The sequence below is a fragment of the Mustela erminea genome, chromosome 8, assembly GCF_009829155.1.
Source record: "Mustela erminea isolate mMusErm1 chromosome 8, mMusErm1.Pri, whole genome shotgun sequence".
NCBI lineage: Eukaryota > Metazoa > Chordata > Mammalia > Carnivora > Mustelidae > Mustela > Mustela erminea.
The window spans coordinates 74,364,777-74,379,894 of record NC_045621.1 but is presented as its reverse complement, the minus strand read 5'-3'; the positions used below and the strand labels follow the sequence as shown (position 1 = coordinate 74,379,894).

Here is a 15,118-nt window from a genome sequence, read left to right as displayed (position 1 = left end):
TAGCAGCAAAAGAAGGTATAGGGAGATAGGAGAGGGATTTGCGTAGCGTGCCAAGAATCTGCTAAATTGTTGGAGAAAAATAAAGAGGCCAAGGTGGAAGATGAAAATTCTATTTCATAGGAGAAAATATGTTCCATTTATTGTTTTTAATTTTGAGGAAGGAAATGAGCAATTTTTAGTTCTCACTTTAAGGGATAATGCATTGGTTAGGGGTCAACTGCAGGAAACAAGTTCATTTTAGCTAATTCCATAAGAAAGGGATTTATTAGAACAATTTAAATGACTTCCAGAATATTTGGTATAGTTGAAAATCACCTGGCTTGACGTTCTGGATATGATTCTCGGCCTATCACAGAACATGGCTTTGACAAGGAGCAGCTGTTACTGCCACAATAGAGAAGTTTCAACACCTTGTTCCTCTGCTGCTCTCCAAGGCATCACAACAGAAGCCTGAGGCCCTAAGTCTCTTTGCATGTGACCTAATTAAGCATTCATAGTTGGTGGAAGCAAAATCCTGTCTAGAACCCTAGCAACAAGAGCATTCAAGAAATGTAGTTTTTAAGATTTTTTTTTGGAAAGAAATAATGGGACAAGGTTGGTATAGCTGTGAAACAACCACAGAATCCCCCTTGAGGACTTAATATTTACATCAAGAAAGCCTAGGAAAGCCATTTCCCAGAGGAAGCCAAATTCTGTGTTTTGGAGGTAGTAATGAAAAGGTCAGATACTTAAAGTATCATTTTTCCTTTGAATCCTTCTGTATTCAGGTTTTAGTAAAATATTTTAAATCGTTTTCATTTTTGACAATGTGAAGTGTCAATACTAAACGAAGATGAAAATCAGGTTATTATTTTTCACTGGCATTTATTTTATGCTTAATGAAATATACTTTATCATGTTATAGATCTCCAAAGTCTGCTAGTCATTTCTAACATATAAGAAGAGTTCGCCTATGTCACCTGAGACAGTGGTTTTTTTTCATGGTTTGTATAAGATACTGTTGTCCTGAAATGAGAATCCTACTTAACAAGCTGCTTTTTTGGGGGGTGGGGGGCATTATGCCTCCTCTTTATCTGAACTAGCTTCAAAAATGCTATCATCAAAAATAACATCAGCTCACAATAGGCTTACAGCAGTGATGGTGGTTTTAGTAACTGAGTCAACCTTAGGCCAAGTGCCATAAGCTGGCCCGAGTCATATGTTAGTGTATTATTTTCTGTGACTTAGGTTCAGAACACTGGGGCTTAGATATAGGCAGACACAAAGAAAACTAGAAACCAGTAGTGGTGAATAATGTCTTTCCTGCTGTAACATACGCAAAAAAGTAGGTATTATATAGTGTTTGTGGTTGAGTTAATAATGACTTAATGAGTGTAGCTGCCATTTAGAGCACTGGACACTTCACAACAGCTTTGAGTATTATAATTCACAACTGAAACCTGACAGAATTAACTACTGCTTATTCTAGTATTTATTTAAGTTTATTTGTGTGACTGCCAAATTAAGTTGAAATTAGAGCTGCTTAATAACAATAACAAATTAATTCCAACAAACTGCTAACATATTATCAGTAGGCTAAGGGCTCAGAGGAAAGCAAGAAGCAAGTAACTGGAATGGCAGGGTGAAATGTTTTTCATTGATGCCCATTTCCAGCAACTGATCTTATTTTTCTTTTGGTCTTTTCGTTCCTTTTGCCTGCTTTTCCTTTTCAAATTTGGAGGAAATCTGCCTGGTTGTTTTACTCCCACCCTTTCCTTTGCCATCATTACTTATGGTCCTGGAGGTAGATATTATAGTTTGGAGAAGGTAACTACTGCACGTGTGCATTTTTAACTTACTGGCAGCAGACGGGTTATGAAGCAAGATAGGTGTAAGTAAGGGGACCGTCCATCCCCATTTGCTTGCGACTGTCCCAGGCTGTGCCTATTAATAGCATCCCCTTTCATTCTCAAAACTGCTCTCCTTTTTAGATAGCAAATTAAGCGATCACCCTAGTAATACCTAAGATGGGCTAAAGGATGATATAGAGAAATATAGGAACTCTTAAAAAACATGTTCATGATAGTTGAAATTTGGGTAGAACCAGTTAATCTTAATATCTTGTTAAAAAATAGCAAGGACAGTCTTGTCTTTTCTCATATTGGGGTGTCTGTGCCTCTTCAGAACTTTGTTATCTTTTGGGAGTGCTTTCAAATGTTCCTGTTTAGATGCATGCAAATTGAATTACCTAGATTCTTGTAGAACTTTAATAAGTGAGAGGGTATTTTCCATTTGGTAATCTAAAAAATTCCTAAAACATTTCTCATGGAATTATAGTTCAGAAATATAAATGGATGTTTAATAAAATGTATTCATGATGGATTTGTAAAAAAAAATTCTCAGGGATACTATTGTTGTTGGTAACTTTGGGTAAAGAGAAAGTATTTAAATGGAAAATATTTGAAATGTTCAGCAAACAGAATAAAATTAATAGAGTGGAGACTTTTTCAGATACTCTAATACTCTTTTTCATATATAATTTCTGAAGGTGATTTTCTGTTATGTTTCAATGTTTATTATATTTTAAAGAAAATACTTCTTGCCCCAAACCAGGTTTTCATTCCCATTGATAGCAAGTAATTCATTTTTATCATAATTGAAAGCAATATTAATATTTTAGAGACATTTAAATGAATCCAGACAAGTTATTTCCTTTGTCTTCCCTTCTAACAGTAACTTTTTATGGTGGGTTGAATAAATAAATAAAGCTCACTGCAAAGACCTTGGTTTTAGAATTCCCAAGTAGATTGTAATAGATAGTTTTCCCATATGAAAATTCAGTGTTCACCTATAATATGCTAAATATAAGGTTGCAGGGATTTTTGAGAAGCCTTTAGAGCCTGCTATCAATAAAAAAAGACACCAAGGAGTAAAATACCTAATGATTAGGGCTGCCAAAAACCCTCCATGAGCACTTTAGACATACAACTTGCAATTAGAGCTAACACATTTTCAGCTTCATATTTTGTTACCTTGTTAATAATTAACATAATGCAACAACTCCATCTGGACCATGAAATAAAAGAATGTAATTCCAAAGGAGTTTTTATAGTACATTTCTTTTTTCTGTAAGAAACATTATACAAAGATCTTATAGTGTGTTTTTGTTCAGTATTCTTTTTCCCAATTACTAAATATTACCACTTTTATGGGTGGGGAAGTTCACTCTGGGTTTCTGCTACTGTAAAGATAACATGGGGTTAATCGCAATGTCATGCTTTCATTCTCCATTTTTTAATGGGGTGTACTTATTGCCAAAGGAAAGCATTCTATGCAAAGAGTAGAGTCCGTGTTATGATTGTAATGACTGAATTTGTGTTTTAGCCATCCAACATACTGAGACTATTAAATTACAGTGGTCAATGCTATACTTATGAGTTACTAAAAACGGCGGTTACTTAAGGAAGCAGCCCCCTCCCCCGCAATAGACATTATGTTTGCCTGTATGAATACAGGAAAAAGGTGTAGAGTGCTCTTAAACTGCATCGCTGCTAGGAGATCTAAATTTTCTAGACCATGAAAAGGGAAGAAAGAACAGAGAAAGAGACCAAAATCTGTCAAGCCTCAGATCTGTCTCCTTTTTAAGCCAATTCATACCTTCATTCTTCAAAAATTGCATATATATGTATATATACATATATATATGTATTTTTTTAATTTTAAGAAAGATATTGTTCCTGCCTACTTTGTAATTACAAGACACCTAGTCACAGTGTTGCTAATACCATGACATTTTCTGTTGCGCAGGCTCTGGGTCTTGTTTTCCACTAAGAAAAAAGAAAATAATCTTATACTTAGAGTCACTGGAGCAGAAGAGACCTAAGGGTCTGAGTGGCCTTATAGAATGGACACTGGAGGGAGACCTGAGATTCAGCCTGTAACTCTGACCCTTGACAAACTACTGAAAGGCCCTTCCTGTGCCTCAGTCTACCTATTACTGAAGTCAACCCACATATTCCATGATAACCGATTTATGAGGACATGAGAGAGGTAGTAGACAATATTTATCTTAGGAACCTCCAAGGAGAACCCATTCTTAGTGTTAAGTACGCAGAGTAAAATATAAGCCAAAGCAAAAAGAAAAGGGCCAGTTGATTTACTTTTCACCCTAAATCTCCACCAGGTGCTAAGGCACCATCTGGGGAGAACCGTCTTGAGATGCTTCTGCAGTTAGCCCTTTGTAGGGATGATTATTATGACAAGTCTTCTAAGAAAGTATATAGGCAAAGAAGTATTTGCCCAGCCAACCCCCTGCCTCCCACTGGGTTCTGTCTCTGTGCTTGGGAGTCCTATTCATAAGGCATGTACTATTTATTAATAAGCATGTAAAAGTCTCAGAAGGGAGACAAAAAGGAAATGTAAAAGAGAGAACTAAAGCTGCTATTTATGATACACTACCATATTCTGGATGGTATAATAATTATGGTAATAAAAATAACAAAGCAGTCACAAGAAAAATAAAGGCAGGTAAAGTCTCAGATGTCAGGCTTTGGGCTGAAACCCCATGCATACATTGTCTCATATAATCCCGTTAAACAAATTTCAATGTAATCCCTATTTTACAGTGAGAAATCTGAGACACCGATAGGTTCCCTCACTTGCCCAAAGTCTACTGAGGTTGTGGAAAATGAGGTCAAACCCCAGGAGGCTATCTCTAGGATCTGTTCTTTCTCTCCCACAATTCTGATAATACTGACAGAGGTACATCATCTGTTGATGGAGATCATGGTGGCGGAGGAGCTTAGGTGACCACTCTAGGGTCACACACAGACCCTACACAACAGCAAGGATGTTAACATTGCTCTTTCTAAATATGTGGTTTCCTCTATACTGTGCTACATGTTTCCTCATTTATAATTTTTGTCCTTGTGATGACAGCTTAATGAATGTTAAATCAAAATCTAATTATAATTAGCTATCTCACAAAAGGAAAATAAGCACGACTAGCCATAAGTAAGTATTCACATTATAGTAACATCCTTTTCTTCATATTGGTTAGTTGCGTAGCTTTCCATAAGAATCAGTTCCTGTTACCAAAGTGGACTGGTTTCACAATTTTAAACCTCTGTATTCCAGTAACTAGCTAATGGTGTCTTCATAACAATCTTCCTTTTTTATTTGTGGAGCTAGTCTGGTAAGGTAAAGCTTGGTTAATTATTTCTAAATTCTCAGACCCGACAGTAAAACACCCTTCACGTATCAGATCCAGTGTTGATGGATATATACAAATAGGAAATAGATATAGAATCTGGGCTTTGACTAGGGTAGGAAAGAACTGCCTTTTCTCTTCCCCCTCTTTGGGGAGCACAAAATTGCTGTGAATTAAAGAAATGCCAGTACACCTTCCCACTTCAGAAATAAATGTATGTTCCCTCTTTCTTTAACCTCCTTTTGTTCTTTTCTTTGCTGCTCTCCTTTCCCTGTGCAATGTGTGTGTCCAGGCAGCTCTGACTGGTCTGGATTTGGTAGGAGAATGGACAGGAACCTGAACATTCAAGGCACAAATTAAGCCAGTTAGAACTGAGTTAAGCCCCCTCTTCATTTTATGTATGCTATTGAACAACTAGAGGGTAAACTATGATTTTTACTTCCTCCTGGGCATTAAGTCTGAGAGGAAAACTATAAAATAAAAAGAAAATTCAAAATTGAAGTTGACACACCTTTCTTAATTCTTCCCAAGTTGCCTGAGTAGGATTATTTTCAGAGCTGCTTTTCTTCTGTAAATATATGGGGGTACCAGTCAACATATGGAATTGCTCTAGATGATAGAAATCTGCCTGAAAACTAAGACAAAAATATGAAGAGTATCAGAGAGTCTGGAGGTATTGGGTTGGATGGGAAGATCTGAAAGCCTAAGGTAAGATGAAGACAGAGCTCTCTGTAATGCAGGGGTTTTCAAGAGCTCCTATCAATTTGTGAAATTTTTCTTCCATGTTTAGCCCTCAAGCTCAGTCCTACTGGATCATCACATTTTGCTTTTCAGATTCACCACCACTGATGGTGAGTCAGGAACATCAGCCATGTATAGAAAGGACAATGCCTTATAACATTTCAAGATGGAAAAGAAAAGATTTTCAGTCACTAGGCAGGCTGACCTCGGGGCTGTCAAGCAAATTACACCAGCCCAGAGTGTCTGCTCAGAGAATCACTGTGGCATAGCAGGTGATGAATGAGTGGTTTTCATGGCCTCAGGCTCCTTCCTGAGAGAAGAGACTAGGTTGGAAGTTGATTTTAGCAACTGTGGTAGGTAAATCTGACAGAACTCAAATACCACCTCCTACCTGTCTGCTTGTATGAGGAATGATGGCAGGACTGGGTCTTGAATTGTGGGATGTTGCATATAAAGATGAGAAAAATCATCTTCCTCACTCATTCCTCCTCTTTGAAATGACAATCTGCCCAAGCAGAAGAGGATTTCTTTAGATCGCAAGTTTTGCTGATCCTGAGAAAAGAGCCTGCAAAATGCTGGCCTTTCCAATAAAGGTTAGAAACTGCCATTGACAAAATGGCTTTCAGTTTTTTCACCTCAACTCAGCGTGTCAAGTCTTTTTATATTCAAGTACCATCAACTCCTGAAGGAATATGAAAGACCACTTTATCTTCTGAGAGAAACTAAACATAGTGCAAGTTTGTTTTACTTCATAGATTTAGAAATGGAATTTATTATTAGAAGAAACAAAAGTTGAATATTCATTAGCATCCTAGATCCTCTTTTGAGTAGAAGACTTGAAAGAAGCCTGGGTTTGGAGGGAATTTTTTTTTTAATCTTTTCTTTTTCTGTTCTTTTGAGGCTGATGTTAAGCTCTGCCATCTGGAGGACCTGTGCATCTTAAACCTCTTTTAGGTTTGAAACCTAAAAACCTTTTAGGTTTAAAAAAGCCTCAGCTCTTTCGGGAAATTGTTTTTGCTTATGTTATCTGAACGGCAGAAATTGGTTTCCATCTCGCATAGTCTCTGCATTATTAAAATAGAGCTTGTTGTGCAGAGTTTTATGGACTCTTCAGGGCCTTTACATATTAATGTTATATACTAAGAACTATTAAAGCATTCCAAATAAAACATATTTACCAGTTAAATGTTCTGTTTTATTTGTGAATAAATGAATGAGAAGGACAAGCTAGTTATCTCTATGGACATGTAAGGGAAAAAAAAAAACTGTAACCTAATACAAATTTATTCTGCTCATATTTGGCAACTTAAATCACACAATTCCAAGAGATACTAGAATTTATTAGTCTCTTTTTGATTCTTATCTTTAAACAGCAAAAACAAATAAACAAAAACAATTTCAACGTACTACTAATTATTGATGTATGAAATACGTATGGGAAATTCTTCATTCAAGACACGTTTTTTTTTCCCTTCTGTCAACAAGAAGAATGTGGTAGCACTTAGTTTGTCTTCAGCTGATACCTACTTACAGATTTTGAAATTTTTGAAAATATCTAACTGAATGCTAAACTGGTAAAGTCAAGCAGGTTGAAAGAGCAAATAGAGAAAAAGGTGAGAATAAAATCAAATAATGCATCATTTTGAAACTATCTAGCCCACTCTTTCTCTCAATCAGAAAAAAAAAATGTTCTCATCAAATAGTCTCTTAAATATTCAGTATCAAAACATTGTTCAACCAAGTTAGCAAACCACAAAGTTGGGCCTTGGTGTCTCTCTTTTCAAACAGATGAAGTAGTATCTGGGACACTGCTAAGAGCCCTAGTTTAAAGTCAGTCCACAGCTTCTGTTCCCACTCTGCCACTCATTAGATGGGTGACCTTGAGTAAGTCCTTTAACTTCTCCAGGGCTTTTTCACTCATTGGTAGTTATAGAGGCTTGGAGTGGATTCATTCAACAGATATTTACTGAGCTCCTGATAAATAACATGTTTCAGTGAGACAGAAAATAACAATAATAAAAGCAGCCCCTGTCTTCAAGGAGCCGAGAGTTCAATAGAAGATGCACCTATAAAAACTAATGCATGCAATAAAGCAGTTTGATACTATTACAGAAATTTGTATTAGGTAAACAAATATAACATACATATGGGAGGGTACCAAAAGAGGAGTGGTCATTCCTATTTGGTTTCAGATGAGAGAAGACTATTGACTTAGACTTTAAAGAGAAGATGTTTGAGCTGAGTTTGAATATCATTCTCTAGATGAGTAGGGGATGGAGGTCTAAGAACACAGGCCTGTGGGAGGAAGTCAGTATAAAGCCTCAGGATCTAACAGATGTCCTGTACAGGTGGAATATAAGGATAAAATGAAATATGCAAAGGATGCTGGAGCAAATGGAAAAGGCTTTATCTGACATAAGGATTTCTGAATTTTGTGAGAAGCCATGACACAAGTAATTCCAAGTAGAACTCAGGAACTATTCACATATGTGTTCTAGAAAGATCACTCTAACGAGGTATGGCAAAGGCTTGGAGAGAGCAAAGATTAGAGGTGAGGAAGCCAGTCGGGAAACCATCTAGAGGAACACAGGAGAGATGGTGACAGTATCAGCAGAAGCTATGGAGTCAAGGGCAAGAACCATAAGACATGAGGAAAGGGATTCATCTAAAATCACTGAGTGGATGAGGAGTAAGGAAGGAGGTAGAAGGTCTCTAAACTCCCTGTCAGCTTTTGTCTCCCATGAGTCAGTAATTCCAAGACAAAACCTCTCAAAGGAAAGATTTTCATAAGCACACTTAATGATAAAATAGTTTTAGAGATTTTATATAAAATAGCTTATTGCTCTAAATTCTTGCTTTTAGACTTGGAATATTGTGTTTTTAAAGGGAAATCTGTATAGTTAGCGCCCAGTGAGTCGGGTGTTATTGATACTTTATTCAGAGGATATACCTCAGACAAGTAAAGAGCTACTGTAAAGTCACCCAGAATCATATGGTATGTTGTGGAGAGGCAAAAACAATCCAGTTGCACTTATATTCAGAAATTCTATGAGGTAGCTTAATGTAAATACCCAGGAGACTCCAAGAGCCAAAAATAAGAACAGAGCCTATAAGCAATATCCATAGCTAACCTGATGTCAGAACCATACTTAAAATTCTTACCTGTCCCCACTCACCTTTTTGACTCTGGGTGTGTTTGTCATTTATTCTACCATGAGCACTATCTTTGCATGATTCCAATGCTTTCTACAGATTTCCTGAATGTGACTCTTCTTGATACCCTTCCATCTACTCCAGCCCACTGGGAGCTGGATTACCACCCAGAACATATCAATAACGTGGCTCTTGCGAAGGCCGCCGTGTCTAATCGCCAACTCCACTGGATATGTCTCACCCTCATCTGTTTGACCTTCATGCCATTTTTATGAAACTCTCCCTATGACATCATGATCACTCTTATTTTTCCTCACCCCTATCCACATTGCCACTGTCAGGCCCCCGGCCTCTCCACTCTCCCTGGGTCATTTCATCTACACATACGGCTTCTATATGTAGACGGTATTCATTCTCTGGCCTGAGTCAAGCCCCTACCTTCCAGAAATGAAAATTTAACTTCCTATTGGACATCTTCACCTGGTTTTCCCTCAGGTAACTCAAATTTAACACATCCCAAACTGAATTCCTTCTCTTCCCAATGGTTGCCTGTTCTGATTGCAGTCTCTTACCTTCTCCTGACTAGATCTCTCTATTCTTCTGTAGGCACATGCAACTTTTCCTAATTCCCTTTTATACATACCTCCCATTCCAAACATGCTAGACTACCTTTATTCCCCCAGATGTATTGTATGCATTAAAAACTCTGAGTTTTTGCACATGCTTTGAAGGCCTTCTTGATACACATATAAACACACATATAATTATTTACTTCATCTGGCTACACTTCATGAACTTTCAAGTCACTGTTAAGGATTTACTTTCTCCAGAGTGGTGGCTTGTACTTTATTACAGTAGTTCTCAATGACGGAAGGGAAAGGGGAAGATATAGAAGGTGGAAGGGTGATTTTTACCTCTGGGGGACATCTGACAATTGGTATTTGACATTCCAAAGTGTTTGGAGACACTTTCAGTTATAACAAAGGGTTAGGGTTAGGGTGCTACTGACCTCCAGTATGTAGAGGTCAGGATGCTGCTAAATATCCAACAAGGCACAGATCTCCCCACAAAGATAATCCAGTACAAAATGTCATTAGTGCTGAATTTGAAAAACCCTATTCTGTTTAAAAAAAAAAAATATATATATATATATAATGTATTATTTGTTTCAGTGATACAGGTTGCGATTCATCAGTCTTACACAATCCCCAGCCCTCACCATAGCACATGTCCTCCCCAATGTCCATCCCCCAGCCACCCTATCCCTCCCACCCCTTTCCCCTCCAGCAATCCTCAGTTTGTTTCCTGAGATTAAGAGTCTTTTATGTTTTGTCTCCATCCCTGGTCTCACCTTGTTTCATTTTTCTCTCCCTTCCCCTATGATCCTCTGTCTTGTTTCTCAAATTCCTCATATCAGTGAGATCATGTGATAATTGTCTTCCTCTGATTGACTTATTTTGCTTAGCATAATACCCTCAAGTTCCATCCGCATCACTGCAAATGGCAAGATTTCGGGGGTTTTGATGACTGCATAGTATTCTGATGTATGTATATACTACATCTTCTTTATGCATTCATCTCTTGATGGCCATCTAGGCTCTTTCCATAGTTTGGCTATTGTGGACATTGCTGTTATAAACATTGGGGTGCATGTGCCCCTTCGGATCACTACATTTGTATCTTTGGGGTAAATACCCGGTAGCACAATTGCTGGGTTGCATGGTACCTGTATTTTCAACTTTTTGAGGAACCTCCATACTGTTTTCCAGAGTGGCTGCACCAGCTTGCATTCCCACGAACAGTGTAGGAGGGTTCCCCTTTCTCCACATCCTCATCAACACCTGTTGTTTCCTGACTTGTTAATTTTAGCCGTTCTGACTGGTGTGAGGTGGTATTCTGTTCTAATTGCATATTTATTTTTTTGTTTCTCCTACTGAGCTACAAGCTTTTGGAGAACAAGAGCTGTGTCTTATTCAACATTGTATATGCAGGAAGTAACAAGTTGTTTGGCATATAGTAGATGCTCAGTACATATGAATGCATAAGTAGGTGGGTAGAGTGATGGGTGGTCTGAATGGCTTCCCATTCTAGCCCAGTGAGAAAAATCTATAGTTATATGTGGATTGAGAACAGTAAGTTTGAGGTTTCACTCCTGAAGTTGCCCTGATGCCATTTGTACCATTTGAGGTGCTAACCATGGAACGAGATGAGAAGACTCAAACTATGGATGCACATTACTATTTTGTTGCATACTTAAATATATGTCATTTTATTTCTTTAAGTATTATCTCATATTACTTGTTGAGTGAAAGAAAATAATATGTGTTCATACCCATTGCTAGTAATCAACATAGGTCTTGGTACCTATGATGAACAGGACATTTTAGCATGCTGTGATGGGAAAACACAGTTTGGCTTAAATTCCAGTTCAGTTTTTTTTAAAAGATATTATTTATGTATTTGTCAGAGAGAGAGAGTGCGTGAGCACAAGCAGGGGAGAACAAGTAGTGGGGAGTGGCAGAAGGAGGGAGAGAGAGAAGCAGACCCCCGGCTGAGTAGGGAGCCCGATGTGGGACTTGATCCCAGGACCCTGAGATCATGACCTGAGCCAAAGACAGACGCTTTAGCAACTGAACCACCCAGGAGTCCAGTCCCGGTTCAGTTTTAATATTGAGCTTTGTAAACCTATGCATGAGTTTTAGTGCCATTGATCTTTAGTTTCTCAAATTTGTTTTGTCTTGATGATGATGTGAACTAAAGCATATAAAGCACTTGGTACACAGTGCTCTCAACAAATCTTACTTCCTTCTGCCTCTTTTCCAAACTACCCATCAGGAGTTGCATTTGACTCTGAAACAGAGCCCTGATAATAATGGCTTAAACAGATAGTTTATTTTTTCCCACACAAAATAAGTCTGGAGGTCTGTAATCGGGTTTGCCTGATGCCTCCACAAAGTCATTAAGGAATGCACTGCTAAAGTATGGCCCGGATATTCCAAATGCCTGCTAGAGCACCAGTCACCATTTCTGTGTGCCAAGCAGCAGATTTGAGGACAGAATGAAGATGGGGATGATCTCTTTTAAGGAACCTTCCAAAATGCATTCTGATAGAGTGAGTATGCTTATAATATGTAAATCTTTAAGACGTAGCATCTTGAATATAAAAGATAGAAATAGAGTATTTAAGAATTCATTTTGCCATTCTATACCTTAGATTATTTTATGGCCTATAAGTCCTGTGCATATGTGTGTGTGTATAAATGTATTCCCAAATAAATTTACTATAGTTTAGTACAGAATTACACAAATGGAGCTTATCTCAGTAGCAAGAAGCACACCCAATATATTCCAACAAACAGAAACAGGAATCCTTAGAGATCAGGATTAACATCACTAGTGACAAGTCATATTGCTATCATTTATCCCTTGGTATACAATGATGAAAAGGGCACTTTACTTAGATATTCTAAACAAACTCCAGTTCAATTATGAAAAAAAAAAATTGGACAACACCAAATTGAAGGACATTCACAAAATAGCTCCTCAAACTTGTCAAGGCCATGACAACAAAGGAACAGCTGAGAAACGGTCATAGACTAAAAGGGATCAAGTAAGCTTGAGATGTAAATGTAATGTGGTAGTCTGGAACTGGATCCTGTACAGGGAAAAGAAATTAGTAAAACAAGCAAACCAAAAACAAACAAACAAACCCCTAAAACCCGAAACCTAGTGAATCTGAATATATTCTGGATTTAGTTGATCTTACTGTGCCAATATTGGTTTCTTCATTTTCATAAATATACTCTGGTAATAAGATGCTAATATTAGAGGGAACTGAGTGAGGAGTATATGGAACTCTCTGTATCATCTTTGTAATTATTCTGTAAATTTGCAATTATTCCAAAACAAAGTTTAATTTAAAAATGTGAATTACTGGTGCACATTGAAAGCCTGTCACATTCATGTGTATAGGATATGACCTACAGTAGCTGCATTCGGGTAGTCTCCATGCATGTGGGGACTTCATCTAGATTCTTTCCTCTTGTTTCCCCCAGGATCTAAAGAAGTACCTGACATAGACTAGGCACTCAGTACATGTTTATTAAGTGGTGAGTGAATGCACGTATGGTTCTTTCTGAGAACAAATTTATGTGTTAATATAAGGATAACATTAGGGAAGAAAATGCATTCCAGAAAAGCTGCTGATCTGTTTCTGAGTTATTGTGTTTTTTCAGTGTATTATTTTGTAAGTTATTTGAACATTCTGACCAGCCTTCCATGTCCTAGTCCTGGAGAATCAACATACTTTTTCTGTATAATTTTTTTCTAATGCAACATTTTTTGAGGAGTAGGCCCTAGAAAGGTTGGTAACTGTTAGGCACTTTATTAGAAAAATAGGGGTTTGTAGCAGTGATTCTAATTCAGTGAAACTGAAGACTTTTTATAATCCCATCAGATCAATAGATCGGAGATTAGAAAGCTGCATAATACTGATTTTCTATAAATTAGTAATTTTCTCTCTATTAGTATTAAAAAGATCTAATGGGAAAGGCATTTGATTAAAATCCCAGCTTACCGCTTACCACCTGTGTGATTATAAAGAAGTTCTTTAATCTCCCTAAACCTCAATCCTCTAATAAAACTGGGATAGTAATACCTCACAAGGTATATGTACGATCCTCTGTTAGTGAAAATACATGATAGACTACTGTAACAAGAGCCCAAGAGCACAGTGGATTTCACACAACGGAGGCTTGTTTCTGTCTCACCCAACAATCCAGAAATGGTATAACAGCTCTTTCGGAGGCCAGGCTCCTCCATTTCCTTGCTTAGCCGCCTCTGCTCTGCATTCCCTTTTTTGCATGCTCAGCTCACCACCACATCCACATTCCAGGCCAGCAGAGGAAAGCTAGAGGAAACACACCTTGTCGTCTAAGGGAATGACCCGGAAGTTATCATTTCAACTCACAGCTCATTGGTCAGAACTTAGTCATGTGGCCCCAGCTAGCTGCAAGAGAAGTTGAGAAATGCTTTCTTTATCTGGGAAGCGCTAAACTAATACTCCTGCTGTCCTGGAGATTGGCAAGAAAACTAGCAGAGCCTGCCCTAAACACCTGGAATAGTGCCTCACATGGAATAAATGTTCATCTAGAATCAAATCATCTGGAAGGCGATTAGTGTGAAAGGAGCAAGTAAGTGGAAATATTTTATCAATTACACTTTGCATTACTCAGATTTTGGGGACAGCTCTTCCTAGAAAGCTATTTTTTTCATTTGAAAATTTGTCTGTCTTCTTGTAAATTAAAACACAATTCCCAAGAAATAAGGTTTATATCATCCTAAGGAAAAGAAGCTGCAGAAGTAATATTTCAATGTCTGCTTGTTTTTATGTGCAATGACTTCAGCTCACTGCCCTTTTAGCTGAGGAAACCCTGGTAGATTGATTGAGAAATAGCTGTGCTCTGGTGAAAAAGAAAAAGTACAAAGTGAACTATGTTACTTGTTTTTAATGTAGAGATTCTTTCGTTTGTTCAGTTGTAAATTTGTTAATCAGAATTTTTCCACTGTTCTTTTCATAAATTCAGTTTCAAGCTTTTGGCATTAATTTATACTTACAAACATGGGACTGCATCTTTGGAACTTGTCTTATTTTTCTATTGGTTTGGTTTGATTGTTTTCCTGAGGATATTTATTATAATCTGCTAAACTTGGACAGTTTTCTTCTAGGCAAAGCAGTTTATACTGAGTCCCCTTCATGCTAAGCTTGCCTAATACATTCTTACATTCCCTGGGTCCTAACTGCAGATTGTCAGTGGCTCATGTGATCTGTCAGACCACACTCTCATCCAGCTGGCAGCTGAACGGGGCTCAGGTGGCCCTGCTTTTTGGTGATCTTGGTAACATGAGGGGTGAACACAATACTGGCTGTATTAGCTAGCTTGGGATGCCATAGCAAAATACCACAGACATAGACCAGGCACTTAAACAACAAATACTTATTTCTCACACTTCCAGAGACTGGGAAGTCCAATATCA

At 37.7% G+C, this 15,118-nt stretch overlaps 1 protein-coding gene across 10 annotated transcripts in view; it reads left to right on the top strand.

The window, feature by feature from the left end:
* The window catches only part of ZNF385B (zinc finger protein 385B), a 383,402-nt gene that overhangs the window by 246,031 nt on the left and 122,253 nt on the right, over positions 1 to 15,118 (top strand). Inside the window, exon 1 of one of the 10 annotated variants that reach the window (XM_032356104.1) lies at positions 13,873 to 14,274. The exons of the other annotated variants lie outside the window; for them this stretch is intronic. The gene's annotated coding sequence lies outside the window, so the exon portion shown is untranslated. Of the gene's footprint in view, positions 1 to 13,872; positions 14,275 to 15,118 lie in introns of those variants that run through there. 10 annotated transcript variants of the gene reach the window in all.